This window comes from Petaurus breviceps, unplaced genomic scaffold (genome assembly GCF_028583685.1).
Source record: "Petaurus breviceps papuanus isolate PSGF00001 unplaced genomic scaffold, PetGlider_PUasm1.0 90977, whole genome shotgun sequence".
Classification (NCBI taxonomy): domain Eukaryota; kingdom Metazoa; phylum Chordata; class Mammalia; order Diprotodontia; family Petauridae; genus Petaurus; species Petaurus breviceps.
Window position 1 is genome coordinate 20,025,792 of NW_027187391.1, and position 17,419 is coordinate 20,043,210.

Sequence of the window (17,419 nt, forward strand, 5' to 3'; positions counted from 1 at the left end):
GAGCAGTTTGCCATTTCCTTCTCCAGCTCATTTTACAGATGAAGAAACTGAGGAAACAGGGTTAAATGACTTGCCCAGGGTCAAGCATCTAGTAAATATCTGAGGTCAGATTTGAACTCAGAAAGATGAATCTTCTTGACTTCAAGTCTGACATTCTATCCACTTTGCCACTTAACTGTCCATTTGGTTTCCTTAGGTATTTTTTTATTGTAGCCATTAACCTCTCATGTTTCTGTTTCAAGGTATTTATGCGTCCAAATACTCTGTGGGTTTTTTGTTTGTTTTTTGCTGCAACACCATAAATATATCTCTTTTATTGAGTCTATTTGTTTTTTCATTGATGCTTAGATATACATTTCAAGGCATATCATTTCAGTTCACAGCTTGAGTTTCTTTGCTTTAGAGTATATTATTCCATTTATTTCATATTTTCTTGTGGATGTGAAATAATACTGTGCTACTCAAAATTTTCCTTTTCCTCATATTTGAAGGTTTATCTCTTGGTAACTTACAAAATTTGTTGTCTGTAAAAACAGACATCATTAAGTTGTTCAATCAATGGACTTTGACCTTTATTACTCACTATGTGTCTAAGTTGGAAAGGCGTCGTTTTGTTTTGTTTTGTTTTCCTGTGAGGGAATACTTTGTTTTCTGCATTCAGAAGTTCTGGACAGTTTTCTTATGATTTTTCCACCTATGTTATGATATGAAGGATTTATTTATTTGTCATGTCATTCTAGAAGACTTATTATCATAAACTTACTTCTATGCATTTTTGTCTCCAAGGTCAATTACTTTGGTTTGTCCAGAAGTCATACGTTTGTAATATTTCCTTTTCCTTCTCTTCTGTCAATTTTTCTTCTACTTCTTTTTGTGTTTTCAATTTGTTACTCTCTCCCAGCTTCAATTTATTTTAAGAGATTTCCCATCATCAATTCAGTTGTCCAAATAGGTTAATTTTGTTTTTAAATCATGGGTTGAAAACTCTATTTTCTATGTTGAAAGATCTAGTTTCTGACCTATCTTCTTCCTGACTTTTTATTTCCTTAATATTTTTCTCCTTTGTTTTGAAGTTTCTTATTGTTTTTTGTTATTCTCTGGAGAGTCACCAGGACTTTGCCTTTTCTCAGGAACTATACTGGTTTACTTTTTTCAAGACATTCTTATCTTTGACTTTTTGGGCCTCTTTTGCCATTTGAGTTAGTCTATTTTTTAAGGTATTATTTTCTTCAATATATTTTGGGTCTCTTTTAACAGGCTGTTGACTTGCTTTTCATGATTTTCTTGCATCATTCTCATTTCTCTTTCCAATTTTTACTCCACTTCTTTTACTTGGTTTTCAAAATCCTTCTTGAGTTCCTCCATGGCCTGTAACCAATTCATATTTTTCTTGGAAGCTTTTGATGCAGGAGTTTTGACTTTGTTGACTTCTTCTGGTTCCATGTTTTTATCCTTTTTGTCCCCAAAAAAGGATTCTATGGTCTGATTGTGCTTCCTTTGCTTGCTCATCTTGCCAGCCAATTACTTGTCTTTTGAGCTCTTTGCCACAGTAGAATTCTGCTTCCAGAGTGGAGAGAGCTTTGTCCCAAATTGCTGGGGTTTTCACAAATGTTGTCAGAGGTCTGAGGAGGGCGCCCTCTCTACAGCCACCACAAGCTCTGGCCCACTGGCCACACACCCTAGGACCACCACCCAAGACTGCGATCCAGGTCAAAGCAAGAACGTTTACCTTCTGGATGGTTGCTTGGTCCCGCTACAATCTGCAGACCAGGAGCTCTGAAGGCAGCCACTGTCAGCAGCAGCTGCAGCCGCTGGGCTTCTGCCACCTCTCACACCAGGGGCAGGGGCCAGACCAGGCTCTACTATTACTCAGTTCCAACAGAGTTCCCCACTGACCTATTACTTTCTCCTTGGCATTTATGGGTTGAGAAGTCTAGAAACCACCATGAGAGGAATGGAAAGAGGATTCTATTTGACTAAGAAGAAAAAAAGAGGGAGTGAAGAATTATATAACCAGATAAATCAGTAGAGAAGGAATTAATAAGCAAAACTTCAAAAGGAAAGAGGTGACAAACAAGAGGAGTGGATCAAGAGTGATGGGAAGAGAGCTAGTTGGAATAAGGTCACCTTAAAAAAAATTAAGACAAAGTAACTGAAGGAATATAGAATGGTTTTTATAGAAGAGGAGGGAAACATAACATGAAAAAAGTCAATATTAGAGACATAAAATACATGTTATTTTTGTTTGGCTATGGTTTAGAACACTGGCATTGAACTCAAATAGCAACAATCCCTGTGGGTATATATTGACTTTGAAACTCACAAATTAATATTATTTATGTTGTATTGTATTTTCATTTATTTTGTTAAATATTTTCCAATTAAATTTTAATCTGTTTTGAGTCATAATATGGGATTTTGCTGGAATGTGGCAGGTGCAGCATGTGGGCCATGAGTTTGAGATCTCTGGTTTAGAGAGAATCCTGTTCTTCTTATTCTTTTTTTCTTTTTGGAGGGGGAAAGGCAGGGCAATTAGGGTTAAGAGACTTACCCACGGTCACACAGCTAGTGTTAAGTGTCTGAAGCCAAATTTGAACTCAGGTCCTCTTGACTCCAGGGCCAGTGCTCTGTTCACTGCACCACCTAGCTACCCCGAATCCTGTACTTATCCTGTTTTCCAGGGCAGTTGCTGTTTGATAGCAGAAACAATTGTTTCTCAGTATTTGTGGATTCTGTATTTGCAAATTTGTCTACTAACTAAAATTTGAAATTAAAAAATGAATATTTGCAGCAGTTTTGTGGTCATTCTTGGATATGTATGTGCAAAGTGGTGAAAAATATGTGAGTTGCCCTGGTTCCTATTTTCCCAGCTGTGGGCAAACAAAGTTAGGTTCTGCCTTCTACTCTTAGCTCTCATACTATAAATATGTATCATTTTTACAATCTAACTAGTACCTCATTTTGAGCATTTTGGTACTTCGTGTTGGTGATGTCACTGTTTAAAGTGGCCCCCAAGCATAGTGCTGAAGTGCTGTCTAGTGTTAATAAGCACAAGAAGACTAATGTATCTTATGAAGAAAATACATGTTAGATAGTCTTCGTTCCAGGAACAACTTATCGTGCTGTTGTTATAGTGTTGGTTGTGAGTTCAATGTTAATAAATCAATAATATGGTACCTCCTGAAAAAAGAAAAGGATATTTGCCAATCTTTATATGAGATCTCTGCTCTCATCAAGGTGCCAATATGAAAGTCTACTCCTACATAAGGTGCCCTTCAAACAGAGGTCCAAGTATTATAATTTCATCATCTTGATTTAGTGAACTCTTCAAATTGATCCGTGGTTCCCTCGATCTCTCCTCTCTCCTCCCTGTACACACAAATGCAACTTTATTTATTTATTTTTTGCTTTTTTTTTAGGGCAATTGGGGTTAAATGACTTGCCCAAAGTCACATGGCTAGTAAGCATGTCAAGTGTCTGAGACCAGATTTGAACCCGGGTCCTCCTGACTCTAGGGCTGGTGCTCTATTCACTGTGCTACCAACTGCCCCAACAAATGCAATTTTAAAATGTATTTTATATAAATGAAGGAATCTTGCTGACCAAAATATACTCCACATGTGATGGAATATATATCAATCTCCTCTCCATCAAGTGAAACATAAACCTATACTGCTAGTGTTTGCTTGGGTAAGTCACTTAAGCTCTATTTGCCTCAATTTCCTCAGCCATAAAAATGGAGATAATAAGACCAACTATCTCTCACAATTATTGTGATGATTGAATGAAATAATATTTGCAGTGTCTTTCATATAGTAGGTACAGTAAAAATGCTATTAACAATATTATTACTGCTATTATTGTCACCAATAATTTCCTGAATGAAACGTCAAAATTAAATGTCCAAGGACTTCATACCTAAAATCTAGTACTTGCAGGTCAAAGAAAAAATAGAGCAAGTATCCAGAAAGGAAAAAATTCAAATATCAGGTAGTCACAATCAGGATCACATGTTTAATTGGCATGGAAGACTATAAAGGATGGGAGAGAGTGAAATGTGATGTTCCCAAAGGCAAAAATTAGAGGTCTACAACTCAAGAATGCTTTTGTTATGTTTTGATGATTTTAAAAGAAGAAAGAAAGGAATATATTAAGGAAGAAGGAGGTAGAATTCACTATCTCATACAATTAGGATACACAAGAAGGCAAACATGGAAAGACAGAGAAGTAAGCTTCATTTGAACTTCACTTGCATCTGAACCAGAAGGAGGGTACATGCACATAAAGATTTAGGTGCTTAAATCAATTCAAGTCGACAGAGAAACAGGAGAGAACTGGGAAAGGAGGAAATATGAATGGGGTAGATCTAGAGAAGAATTAGTCACCACATCATAACCAAAAATCTTTTCTTATTCCTTTAATTGTTTAAAATGATCAAGCATCTATTTTCTCTTACACAATCTGTCCCTTCACTGAATAATCAAATAAAAACAATACTCTATAACAAACATACATAATTGAACAAAATTAATTCCCTCATATGCCATGTTCAAAGAAAATATGTCTGTCATTCTGATTATTTTTTCCCATCACCTCTCCATCAGGAGATAGGTAGCATTCTTCAACCCTGGTCTTCTGGCATGATGGTTTATAATGTTTTGACTGAAGACTTTCATTTCTTTTAATGTATCAACAAGTGTTTATTAAGCAAAACAAATGCCAGCTTCATGGGATTTGATTGTAAAGACAGGGGTGTGAAAACAAAATAAAAAGGATAAGAACCACTGATTAGGGCCTGATCAAGAGACAAAGAAGGCACGGAAAGGAGTAGAAGATGATTGATTCAAGTTCGATCACTAGTGTCAATCACACTTCTTCACCCTCACCACCCTCCTCTTCTGGGAAAGGAGGAAGGAAGTAAACAGAGGAGAGGAAAATGAACAATGAGCAATCATAACCATGAATGTTCATCATAGAAACTCATTCATAAAACATGAGTACAAGAAGCAGATCTAACAATAAATTGTTTACAAGAAACACACTTGAAGAATAAAGATTTGCAAAGTTCAAGATATATTATGGTTCAGGTGCACTCAAAAAAGTCATAGGTTAGTAATCCTAATCTCAGATAAGAAAAAAGTAAAAACAGACATCAGCAAATGTGGATAACAAGGTCTCTAATTCCTATACAGGTTCTAAACATACTAAAAGCATATAAGGTATGGAATGGTCTTTAACCCTCCACACTCCAGAATATTCATAAAATCTTAAGGAATCTCATGAACAAATACAAAATTCAGAAACAAACGGCACTCAAATAGCCCATGAAGTCCTCCCCAAAGGAAACTGGACTTGCGGTTGCTATCATGTAACACTTTGTCATTTAAGTGAGTCTTTCTTTATCAGAAAATTCCATAATCTTCCCAAGACTCATAGTACCTCACTGTCATTCAGACTTGCCCATGGAGAAAAACAAACTGGGAGGAGGGAGGTTGGTGATTTCTTTAAAAAAAAAAACAAAACCTTTTTTGGCCCTATCCTGTCTGAATTATTTGATTGAATGCCTCTGTTCTCCAAATCAGATGCTGCATCAGGAAAAATATGAACTAAACTTTTCTTTCCCCAAGAAGCATTAGGGAATCATTTTCTCTCTAGACATTCTGGTACCTGAACTTTTGGATTCAGGAAATGAACAGGAAAAAAGAATGAAAAAGGAAAAAGTTGGAAAAGGGTAAGGTTGACATAGTAGATGAAAGGACTCAAGCTATAGTGGAAATCTGTTCCAGAAAAATTCTTAGAACTTTCCTCAGTGCTATGATTGTCTTTATTAGAATCTTCCTAATCCATCTCTAATTTGTTTTAATCTGAGAAAAACACAATCTTAGAACTTGAAGGACCCTATGAGATCAACTTGTCCAACTCTTATTCAATAAGATGAGAAAACTGGCTTCTCGAATACTTTAATCTACATAGCCCCACTCTGCTAATATAACTAGTGCTGACCTGAATGTCTGTAACTATCTCTCTGAGCCTGAAGTCTTCCAAGACCCATGCAAAGGTGTTTCTATTCATGCTAAGAACATGGGTCAAGGCTGCCTACTGCCTACCCTTATGTTGTTACTTCAAACCTCTCTGGCTATAGCATAGTGAATTTCAATTCAGATAAAGTGTTTTTTCATCTGTTATACCTATAAATCAATCCCATTTCAGTCAGGGCTTGTATGACACCCTGGCACAAACCTAATCTATCCAGACATGATCTATAGTCATAGCTGTTCTCATCTGAAAAGCTTGAGATGATACACTATAGCGCTGCAAACTAGGTAGTTTGTTGTCTTTTAAAAAGACTGACACCCCCCCCCCCAAAAAAAAAGTGTTGTCTTTTATTACTTCAGCTATGGGCATAATTTGCTTCTTGGGCCAAATAAATTAAAAGTCTTTAGTAGAGCTGTCAAGAACCTGAGCTAAGCAGAGGGTCAACATACTTGAGGGAGAGATTGTTTTACGTCTTCATGCCATGGGAAGTACCAGAGCCCTGGAAGAGACCTGGGTATTAGTTTTATTCTTGTGACTAACTAGCTGTGTGAAAGGAACATCACTTCATCTCTCTGATTTTTAGTTTGTTCAAGCAAGGTTAAGAAATAAACTATAATTCAATAAGGTTCTTAATCAGTGGCCTATAAACTTGTTTTAAATGTTTTTTTTTATAATTGTGTGCCAATATAATTGATTTCCTTTATAAATAATGTGGTTTTTTTTTTTTTAGGTTTTAAAACTTTCCTCTGAGAAGGAGTTCATGAGTTTCATCAGACTGCCAAAGGAGTCCATGGCAAAAAAAAAAATGATGAATAAGAATTCATAGAGTATCTGTAAAATGAAAGGTACTAAAATTCTTTGTCCTTTTTTTTACCCTCAAATACAAAAGTTGATGATCAAAAGTACAGAGAATATGCAACCATTTGCATATCAAATTCCATTTTGTAGATATTTATTGTGGATATTATAAAACATTTATTGCAGATATATAAAAGATTCCTAAATCAAGAGACTCCATAAACAAAATATTTTGTCATACCCAGTTTGTTGTTGTGCTTGACTCTTTTGAATAAATGTTTCTCCTTTTAAGCCTCCTGTGATCATTTGGGCTCAGCCTGGCAAGGTAAATATTCTTCTTTCTCTATTGTGATTCTGTAACTCCTCAGAGACTCTGCTCCCAGATTTATCTTCAACCAATTGATGAACAGGGATATGCGTCAACAAGATTGTTTCCTTTAGGTCCTATAAAAACACACTGGTCCTGTGCAAAAATTGAAGAAAAGCAAAATGGGCAATTAAAGTGTCTGGTCTTCTCTGATCATTTTACTTTCAGTATTTCTGTTTCTTTCCCAGCAGGTCAGCCACAGAGGAGAATTTTGACTACCTCTATGTTTGGGACCCGCTGCCTGAAAGTGTAGAAGATCTTCCAGTCAAGGATAACAAAATCATCATGGATCCTTGGGGATATAGAGACAGATTAAGTGTGTATAAATTGACACTAAACTCTTCAGCAAAATATTTCACTCAATTTGGAATAAATAATCCTGGGAGTGAGTTCTGGGCAACATACTTTATAGAAAACTCTATGAAACAGGTACAAACATTTTAACTATTTCAAAAAATTCTCACTCTTTTCTATGAGCCACAGTAGTGATGAGAGCACAATTCCAGCAAATTCTCTTTGAATGCTGTGGTCTGAACGCCCTAGGGTTATTACAGGTAGTTGTTCTACCTGGCTTGCAGTGTTACAGTGTATCATCTCAAGGTTTTCAGATGAGAACAACTATGATTATCCACCAGCATTCACGAGCAGGGAGTCTGTTTACAAACCATTATTTTCTTTTAAGGAAAAACAAATATAACATGGAACTTTTAAAAATTATCACAATAATAATGAGGATAAAATCACAGTTTTTTGAGAATTGCAAGGAAGCTCAGTAGCAATTCAGTCCAATCTATACATATGAAAGAATACCCACTAGCCAAGACTTTGTATCTCTATGCTACAATCAGATGGTTATGCTCCTAATCTTTCAGGATATTAATCATTCTTTTAAGCTAGATATCCCTTCTTTTCAAACAGCTAGGTATGTGTTTGTATGTATGCATGGGTGTGTGTGTGTGTGTGTGTGTGTGTGTGTGTGTGTGTGTGCGTGTCTATGCATATGCAGAGGTCTGTCACTAGCAGAGAGAAAGAACAAGAACCTAGAAAGGGCAAGAATGTCCAAGGAAAGTTTCATGAGAAAGGATTAGAGATTTGATCCATAATTTCATTAGTCCAGGGAATTCACAGATGAGAAAACATTCTCTACCAATGTAGGTCAGCATCTTCTTTGCAACTTAAAGCCTTGGCATCCTGAGACACTGAATGATTTGCTTGGGATCGCACCACCAGTATGTGTCAGAGGCAGAACTTGAATCAAAATCTTCTCAGGTTTGAGGACAGCTCGAACCATCCATTATGCCATGCCTCTCTTGAGAGTTTCAAACCCCTTTGAGAAACTTGGTTCTTTCTTTTTACAATTCTAATGACAAGGTTTTATCCAAGGCATAATTTCCTATTCTAGTCTCCCAGGTTCAATGAGAACAATATGATGCAGGGAGGCAAAAGAAAATGATTCAAATTCATAAGATCACAGGATCAAGATAATCAGTATGATATATGATGCTTGATTTTTTTTTTTTTGGTTTTTGGAGGGTAATTGGGGTTAAGTGACTTGCCCAAAGTCACAGGGCAAGTAATTGTGTCAAGTGTCTGAGGCTGGATTTGAACTCAGGTCCTCCTCACTCCAGGGCCGGTGCTGTATTCACTGCACCACCTAGCCTCCCCATATGATGCCTGCTTTTGTGTTTGTAATTTAAATCAGGGAAATAAGGTCAATCTATAATACCTCAGCTGTGCCATCAGTGTTCCTCTAGGCTCTAGAGGAATTTATTTCTATTTCTCTTCTAGGATTTTATTTCCTAACTCTTTCATTATTTTCTCAAATTTTTAAAAATTTCATTTCCCACCTCTAAGGTTCATTTTCTTTACAGTTTCCTTTCTGAATTCTCTCCTAACCTTACTACTTCTTGCTTTGTGATTTTGAGAAAATCACTAGTCACTTTAGGCCTCCCCAATTTCCTCAGCTATCCAAAATAAATGTTGGATTAAGGGATCTTAAGACCCTTGCTTCTGTAAAAATGTAAGATTGGAAAGGAAACAAACAAAAGAGATAATCTCTTTACCAACTGGACTGTAAATCTCTGTGTTTTATTCCACATTTGTTTTCTTACCTTGTGGCCAATTTCTGTTGCCAACATCCGAATCATTTGAAAACCTAAATATTATTTTCCATCTCTTTATCCATTGTAGGAAGATGTAATGATCCTTCAAATTATTTAGTTAATGACAGTCCAGAAAAAAAGAACTTCATCTCAACCAAAAGTGGATGGAGTGGTATTTTACAATGACATGATCTCTACTGCTGAACTGTCTCATTCCTGTGAAGAGAGGTCCATAATAGACTATCTGCCCCTATATAATTTCAAGTCTTATTGTGGCTCTTTCATTTCAGAGGACTGGAGAGTTTACATGGGAAAAACAAGTGACCCCTTATTTCAAGTTATATGTGTTGATAAACATTGTATATGTACCTAAGTTTAGTCTAAATGATTAAGGAAAAATATATCTTCAATAATTCTCGAATACTGCCCTTTAAACAAATCACTCACTCTTGCCAAGTCTCCTTCTGTCACCTTCAGCCGTTCAACAGTCACCTGAAGGTTATAGTAGTTCAAAGGTTTGGGAATTCTGTAGGACTCAGTCCTGCTGAATCCCCCTCTGTCACCTTCACCTGCTCAGCAATCGTCAGAAGGTCAGTCACCTTAGAATATAATGATTTACCCCAGCAGCTGGGCCCCAGTCAATTTGATTGACTCTCTTTTCAGAGAGAGGGGTCAATTAGCAACTTTTCAACTGACCACACCTAGATTTGGCACTTAGCATATTTCCTGACACAAAGTAAAAAAAAAAAAAACCACAATAAATATTTGTTGATTTGATTGATGAGCAGCATGTGAATAAATCCATCCAGTCATACAAAAGGAAAAATCAACTGTCAAAAGGAAGGAACAGGTTGCATAACCTCAAACTTTCCTATGTGAGATAAGCAAGAAACTGGAGAGAATTAACTTTGAATTTCAACAATGCTGGGCAACACAGTGAATTTTGCCAATATAGGTAGCCAATTGTGATGGTTCTAGATAAGTCTAGAGAACAAATGATCTGTATTAAGATCAATAATGGCAGTAAAAATGAAGGTATCTTTTAGAATCATAAGAACAAAAGCTGGAATGAGATTTAGAAGTCATACAACACAACACAATTCTCTCATTTAACAAATGAGGAATTTGAGACTCAAAGACATTAAATAATTGGCCCAAGGACAAGGAGATAGTAAGTAGGAAAGCAAGGATTTGTACCTAGGTCCACTGTCTCCAAATCCCATAGTTAGCATTTCATCAACTTCTAGTTCTTAATTCATTTATCATATATATTTTTATAATATATAACATACACACACACTCACACACACACATATAGTTTTTGTATCACCTTCATTTCCCCAAACATTCTTCTCACACTCATTGAGGGACATCCATCACAATAAAGATTATTTTTAAAGAGATAAAATAGTTTATCAAAATTTACAAACACAACAATTTAGTTCATCATTACATGCCATTTTTCATACACAGAGTTCCTTACTTCTGCAAAGAAAGGAAGTTATGTTCTCATATCTCTTTTTAGTACTAATTTTGCAGTATTATAATTATGCAGTATTCAGGGTTTTTATTTTTCTAATTTACATTGCTGTAGTCATTACGTATATTGTTTTTCCCAGTTCTGCATACTTTCCTTTTCTACATGACTTTGGACAAAGTTTCTAAAGCCTCTGGGCCTCAGTTTATACATGTGATAAAAGAAAGTTGGACTGGATGACTTCTAAGGTCTCAACCTATAATTTATGATCCATGTTTCTCTGCATTTCTTAATTCATCATTTCTTACTATATGGTAATGTTCCATTATAAGCAATAACTTATAGCTAGCATTAATATAGTGCTTTATTAAAAATATTATTTCATTTTATCCTCAAAACAACCCTGGGAGGTAGGTGCTGTTAATATCCTCATTTTATAGTTGAGAAAACTAAGATAACCAGAGTTTAAATGACTTGCGTAGGGTCACAAAGCTAGGAAGTATCTGAAGAAGGATTTGAACTCAGGTCTTGCTGGCTCCAAGTCCTACACTATAATTATTGTATTACCTAGTTGCCTCCTAATATGTACGGAAAATTTTTATCGATTCTTCAATTCATGAGTTTCTTCTTAGCGTCCAGTCTTTTGCTGCTAAAAAAAAAAAAAAGAGCATTGCTATAAATGTTAGTGTATATGGGACCTTCCTTTTTCTTCTTTACTTCCTATGGATAATGCCTAACAGTGAGATCACTGAGTCAAAGGATATATAAAATTAAGTTGCTTTGATCCTGTATTTACAAATTGTTTTTCAAAATGACTGGAGCAATTCACAATTCTACTAACATTCTTGCAGTATGCCTTTTTTTCCTACAACCTCCAACTTTGACAAGTCTAATATTTTTGTCATTTTTTACTATTTTGTGGATATGAGGTGAAACTTCACATTTGTTTTAAAATGTATTTCTCTTGTTAACGCTGATGGAGCAATTTTTCTTATAGTTATTAAGACTTTCCATTATTATTTTGGATTTTGATCTTCCATAGTTGTTTTAATTTTGTATGTATCCTGAGTCTCAGACCCTCATCAGAGATATTTAATACACAACTTTTCCCTCCTTGAATAACAGTTTCCCTTCTTATTCTAGTTACATTGATTTTGTTAATATAAAAGTTTTTCTAGGGGCAGCCAGGTAGCACAGCAAGTAAGGGCACCGGCTCTAGTGTTGAGAAGACCTGGAGATCGAATCCCAGGCTCAGACACTTAGCATCCACCCAGAAACAGCTGGCCGTGTAACCTTGAGCAAGTTACTTAACCCCAATTGCTTAGGGGCGGCGAGGTGGCTCAGTGAGTAAGAGCACTGGCTCCAGTGTCGGGATGACCTGGATCAAATCCGGGCTCAGATACTTAGCACCACACCCAGAAATAACTGGCTGTGTAACCTTGAGCAAGTTACTTAACCCCGATTGCTTTAAAAAAAAAATTTCTATTCCAGGCAACTGACATTGCCTATCTTATCTTCTGTGACATCCTTTATCCTTTTCTGGAGAAGAGTTTTCACTTAGGTATAGCTTTAAAAGACCCCTATTATTCTATTATATGTTTATATGCTGTGACCTTTAATAATCAAGTCTTGCATCTATTTTAGTTTGTTGTATAATGTATTATAATATCTTCATATGATATGAATCTAACGTCTATTATCTTCCTTTATAGTTTTCTCATCAATACTTAACAAATAAGAAACTTTCCCAAAATAATTTGTAATCTCAGGGTTACTGAACACTGGATTTTTTAGTTCAATGGTTACTGATTTTGCCATATGTAGCCAGTTCCACTGGCCAAGTTTTAAATTTTTAGGCAATATTAAATGATTTTGATGATTATTACTTTATATTACTATTTTATTCTATAACAGGTAAGTTGTTGGCTATATTTTCTTCTTTTCTATGATTTTGACAGTGCAGCAAATAAAGACCCATTTTCCATTTGCTCACAGAAAGTTTTCCTGAGATTTTCACAATTAGTAAAAAAAAAATCTGATCAATGATTAATAAAAGATTTTTTAAGTAGATATTTTAAAGGCTCCAGGACCACACTTCATGTAGGTGTAATTGTTAGGAAACAAATCCATTTTTTTTCCTGAAGTATCAGTACTCACACTCAAAATTAAACAATAACCCCTCAAGAGCCTTCCAAATTGGTTCCCTGCCTATTTCTCTTATCACCTTTGTCTGCATCTCCTTTCTTTCTTTTTATACTTTTCTCTACATCTCCCAGCATAGATAGGGAGCACTATAAGGCTCCAGGACTTGGAAGTGTCTGATACAACCTCTTGCTTTATATCAGTGTATGAATAAATTCCCTGAGACAAAGAGTTGTGTTGTTTTCTATAACCTTGACAGGGAAATGAATTACACATTTTCTTGTGGTCACCTTTATAACCAAGAAGTTCTTCTTTGTGGCTATGTAGCACCAACGCAATATTCACAGCACTGACAGTCATTGTAAATATGCCAACATAGTGCTCAAATGCAAAATATAGCAGACTCTCCATAAATAAGACAGAAGCAAAACATATATTCAAACACCAGAAAACTGAATCCCAAAACCAATAAGCTGATTCCATCATAGTAGCAAAAAAGTTAATAAGCCATAACAGCACCGAAAGCCACAGCATCCTTTAGCCTTCTCACAAACCAACATTTACTCACAAGCCTAACTATCTCCCTGGGGTTCATCCTCTCTCTCCCACCATCTAACTGCTCTGACTCCCAACTTCCTATTGGCTCTGCTCCATCCTTCAGCAAACTCTTCCCACCACAGGTTCCATGTGATTATATTCAGCCTATTAGGGGGCAGGGTACATCTTCAAAGCAGGGAAGGTCTTCAAAAACTAGGCTTAGGGGCAAAGAAGATCTTCAAATTACTATTATCATTACAGGCTAACCAAGCTCCTTCTTGCTACAATTTAGGTACCTTTTTTTTTTCATTTTTTCCTTTAGTTGCCAAATCATTGAGGAACAGACTCCTCACTTCCGTAAAATTAGAACGTACCTTCCCAATATCATTACTAGATCAATTTGTGGAATTCTAGTGATAATTTTGGTAGGAGATTTGGATTGAAGATACAAAGTAAAAGTGATGTATATGAAAATATTTAATTAGTGAATTACATGTTGTTGTGTATTACTACCATATTCCTTTATACAAAAATTAATCTTATAACATAGTAAGGGAAAAAAATATTCAGAAAATCTTTTCAATCAAGAAAGAAAGTGAAATCTGCTCTTTGAATTTTTAAAAGAAAACCAAAAAACAAACTCCGTAATTTCCTAAGATTTAACTTTTCAGGCAGTTCCATATAGCATGACCACTAGAGCTCTGGGAAGGTATATGCTTAAAGAAGAAATTTATGGATTATAATCTACAGAACTAAAATTAGGTAAAACCGTGGAGCACACTCTCAGAGTTCACTCATCTAGGCATGCATATCAAGTTTGGGCATGGAAGGAAGACAGTTTTTAAAAATTGACTTAGAAAACTGGAGGTGAGCTGTGACTACTGAGCTTGCTTCAAGCCATCCCTCTCTCTATTCATTCATCCCCATCAATTAAAAGTAGGCTAAAGATACAACTGGTGGTGAAGCAGCAATTGAACTAATTTTCAGTGCAGGATACTTAAGAGCTGATGTGAGCAAAGCCTGCTTTGATAGGCCCAAAGGCCTTGTCTCACTTCATTTACCTCTATTAAGAGCTTAGCTGCTGTTTCATTATGCCCTATTACAAAAAAGTAACATGCAGAAAGAAGCTAGCCAAAGGAAAGGTATTAGAAGAGAAAGACAAATAAAGATGAAAATATTCAGAGATTCTAATGGAGTAGGTGAATCGGAAGAAGTGGTCCAGAATGAAACTGACTCTGAAGTCACTAAAGAAATTATATGGGGATCTGGCTAGAAGATCGAGAGATTTCAACCTATGCTACTCCAAAATTATGAGCATTACTGTCAGGTGTGTTATGCATATTAGACTCTAAACACAAGTTCATGGGCTCATAGGATCGTAGATCTAGAACTGGAAGGGATTTCTAAAGCTGAACTCTTTATTTTATAGATGAGGATATTGTTGTTGTTCAGTTGTTTTTAGTCATGTCCAGCTCTTCATGATCCCATTTGGGATTTTCTTGGCCTTTAAAAGATACTAGGGTAATTTGACATTCCTTTCTCCAGCTCATTTTACAGATGAGGAAACTAAGACAAACGGGGTTAAATGACTTGTTCAGGGTCACACAGCTAGTAAGTTGTCAGGTTTGAATTCAGGAAGAGAAGTCTTTCTGACTCTTGGCCTGGCACCCAATCCACTGCACCATGTAGCTATCACAGATGAGGACAGTGAGGACCATAATATACCTACCAAAGATAACAGATGTAGTCAGCCTCAAACAGAATTCAAACCATATGAGGCTTTGCACTTAAAATACATCCTGGAAAATTACATTTCCAGGAAGACAGGGAAAGTTTTGTCTTAGTCCTATTAACTTGCTAATTCAAAGTCTTTCTTTTTAGAAGCCAATTTTATTCTACAGGTGAAAAAGATTTTACTGAATCCTTTCTAGCCACTGTTGAGTTCATCAAGGAAGCAATCACCCCTCTGACTTCAAGAATTCATCAGAAATCTTGTTGGAGGGGCAGCCAGGTGGCTCAGCGAGTAAGGACACCAGCTCCAGTGTTGGGATGATCTGGAGATCGAATCCCGGGCTCAGACACTCAGCACCACACCCAGAAATAACTGGCTGTGTAACCTGGAGCAAGTTACTTAACCCTGATTGCTTAAAAAAAAAAAAGAAATCTTGTTGGGATTCCCTTATAAAGAACTCATCACTGAAGACTGACTCATTCCTGGCTGGAATTTCAGTCAATATGATAAAGCACTCTTGACCACAGTAAAATTTCTGGAATAAATAGTATTTCAGGCATGAATCTTAAATATATGAAAATCATGTAAACTAGATAAATAAAATGAGAAAATGATAATACTGAGCATAACTGGATAAATAAGGTTAATTATGGTTTTGGTACCCTTTGTTCTTTGAAAAGGTTAGCAATATCATTTAATATGATATGATCAAAGGGTCACTAGTAGGAAAGGATCTTAAGACAGCATCTGGTACAACTGCCTCATTTTACAGTGGAAAAATTGACACCCAAACAGGTCAAGCATCTGGCCCAAGGTCACACAGGGAATTAAGTAGACCGATGAGATTCAGATTCTAGGTTTTTGGTGAACTATTGTTTAAGTATTTCCTAATCATTTATTATATCTGAGGTACTGTGCTAAGTATTGAATATGCAAAAAAGAGCTAAAACAATTTTTTAAAAACCAGTGCTGGCCCTTAAGGACCTTACATTTGAATAGTATAAACAACATGTATATTACACAGGTACATACAAAATACAAACAGACTAGATGGAAGGCAAAGTGGGGGAACTCTAGCATCTTGGGAGAGGGAGAGGTGGAAAGGAGGGAGGCAGGGAAGACCTTCTGCAGAAAGTGGTGAGTGAGCTGAGTCTTGAAGAAAGTCTGGAATTCTTAACTACAAAGCAATCTCACACACAGGATACAATCAGTATTAAAGCCTGAAGTCAAGGGGTGGAGCAAAAGGAGTAAGGAATAGCAAGTAGACCAATGTGGCTGGACCATGGGGTGTGGAAGGGATAAGAGTTGGGCTACAAATATATGAGTCTAGACCCATAACCTCCCAATATTAAAAACCCATGTGACCTCACCATGATGTAATCAATATTCTCCAGTCTTCAAAATAGCTTGAGATAAAGCATATGTGCTGTCTTTTAGGAGCTGAATCTTAGCCTGAGCTCTTTCCTTGTCTCAGATTCAGGTGCCATTTGCATGTCACATCTTGACAGACGCTTGTGAGGATCACAAGCCCAGCCTTGACTTCCGTTTCTGGCTCTTGGCTTCCACCAAGTGGCTATACACAGCATTTCACCTGTGTTTGAAGGGGACTAATTAGCCCCTCACAAGGACCAACATGGCTAAAGTAAAGCTTTTGGCTACTGGTCATGCACTGGTAATACATTGATAATGTAAACTTTTAGTTTATTTAAGTAAGCTGTTCAACAAACTTTTTTAAGACATTGGAAAAAATGTACAAATATACAGAATGAAAGACATTTTTGTTTGTTGCCTGGGTGGGAATTTGTTCTGCCTGATTACGCACAAAAGATAGGAGATTCCTTCCTGCTTTCTTTCTTTCTTTCTTTCTTTCTTTCTTTCTTTCTTTCTTTCTTTCTTTCTTTCTTTCTTTCTTTCTTTCTTTCTTTCTTTCTTTCTTTCTTTCTTTCTTTCTTTCTTTCTTTCTTTCTCTCTCTCTCTCTCTCTCTCTCTCTCTCTCTCTCTTTCTTTCTTTCTTTCTTTCTTTCTTTTCTTCCTTCATTTTCTTTCTTTCTTTCCTTTCTATCTTTCCTCCTTCCTTCCCTCCTTCCTCTCTCTGTCTCTCTGTCTCTCTCTGTCTCTGTCTCTGTCTCTCTGTCTCTGTCTCTGTCTCTCTGTCTGTCTGTCTGTCTGTCTGTCTGTCTGTCTGTCTGTCTCTCTCTCTCTCTCTCTCTCTCTCTCTCTCTCTCTCT

At 36.4% G+C, this 17,419-nt stretch overlaps 1 pseudogene; it reads left to right on the plus strand.

Moving 5' to 3' along the window:
* The first annotated feature begins 7,323 nt into the window (after positions 1 to 7,323).
* Positions 7,324 to 17,419, plus strand: part of LOC138153174 (protein leg1a-like) — a 10,722-nt pseudogene continuing 626 nt past the window's right edge.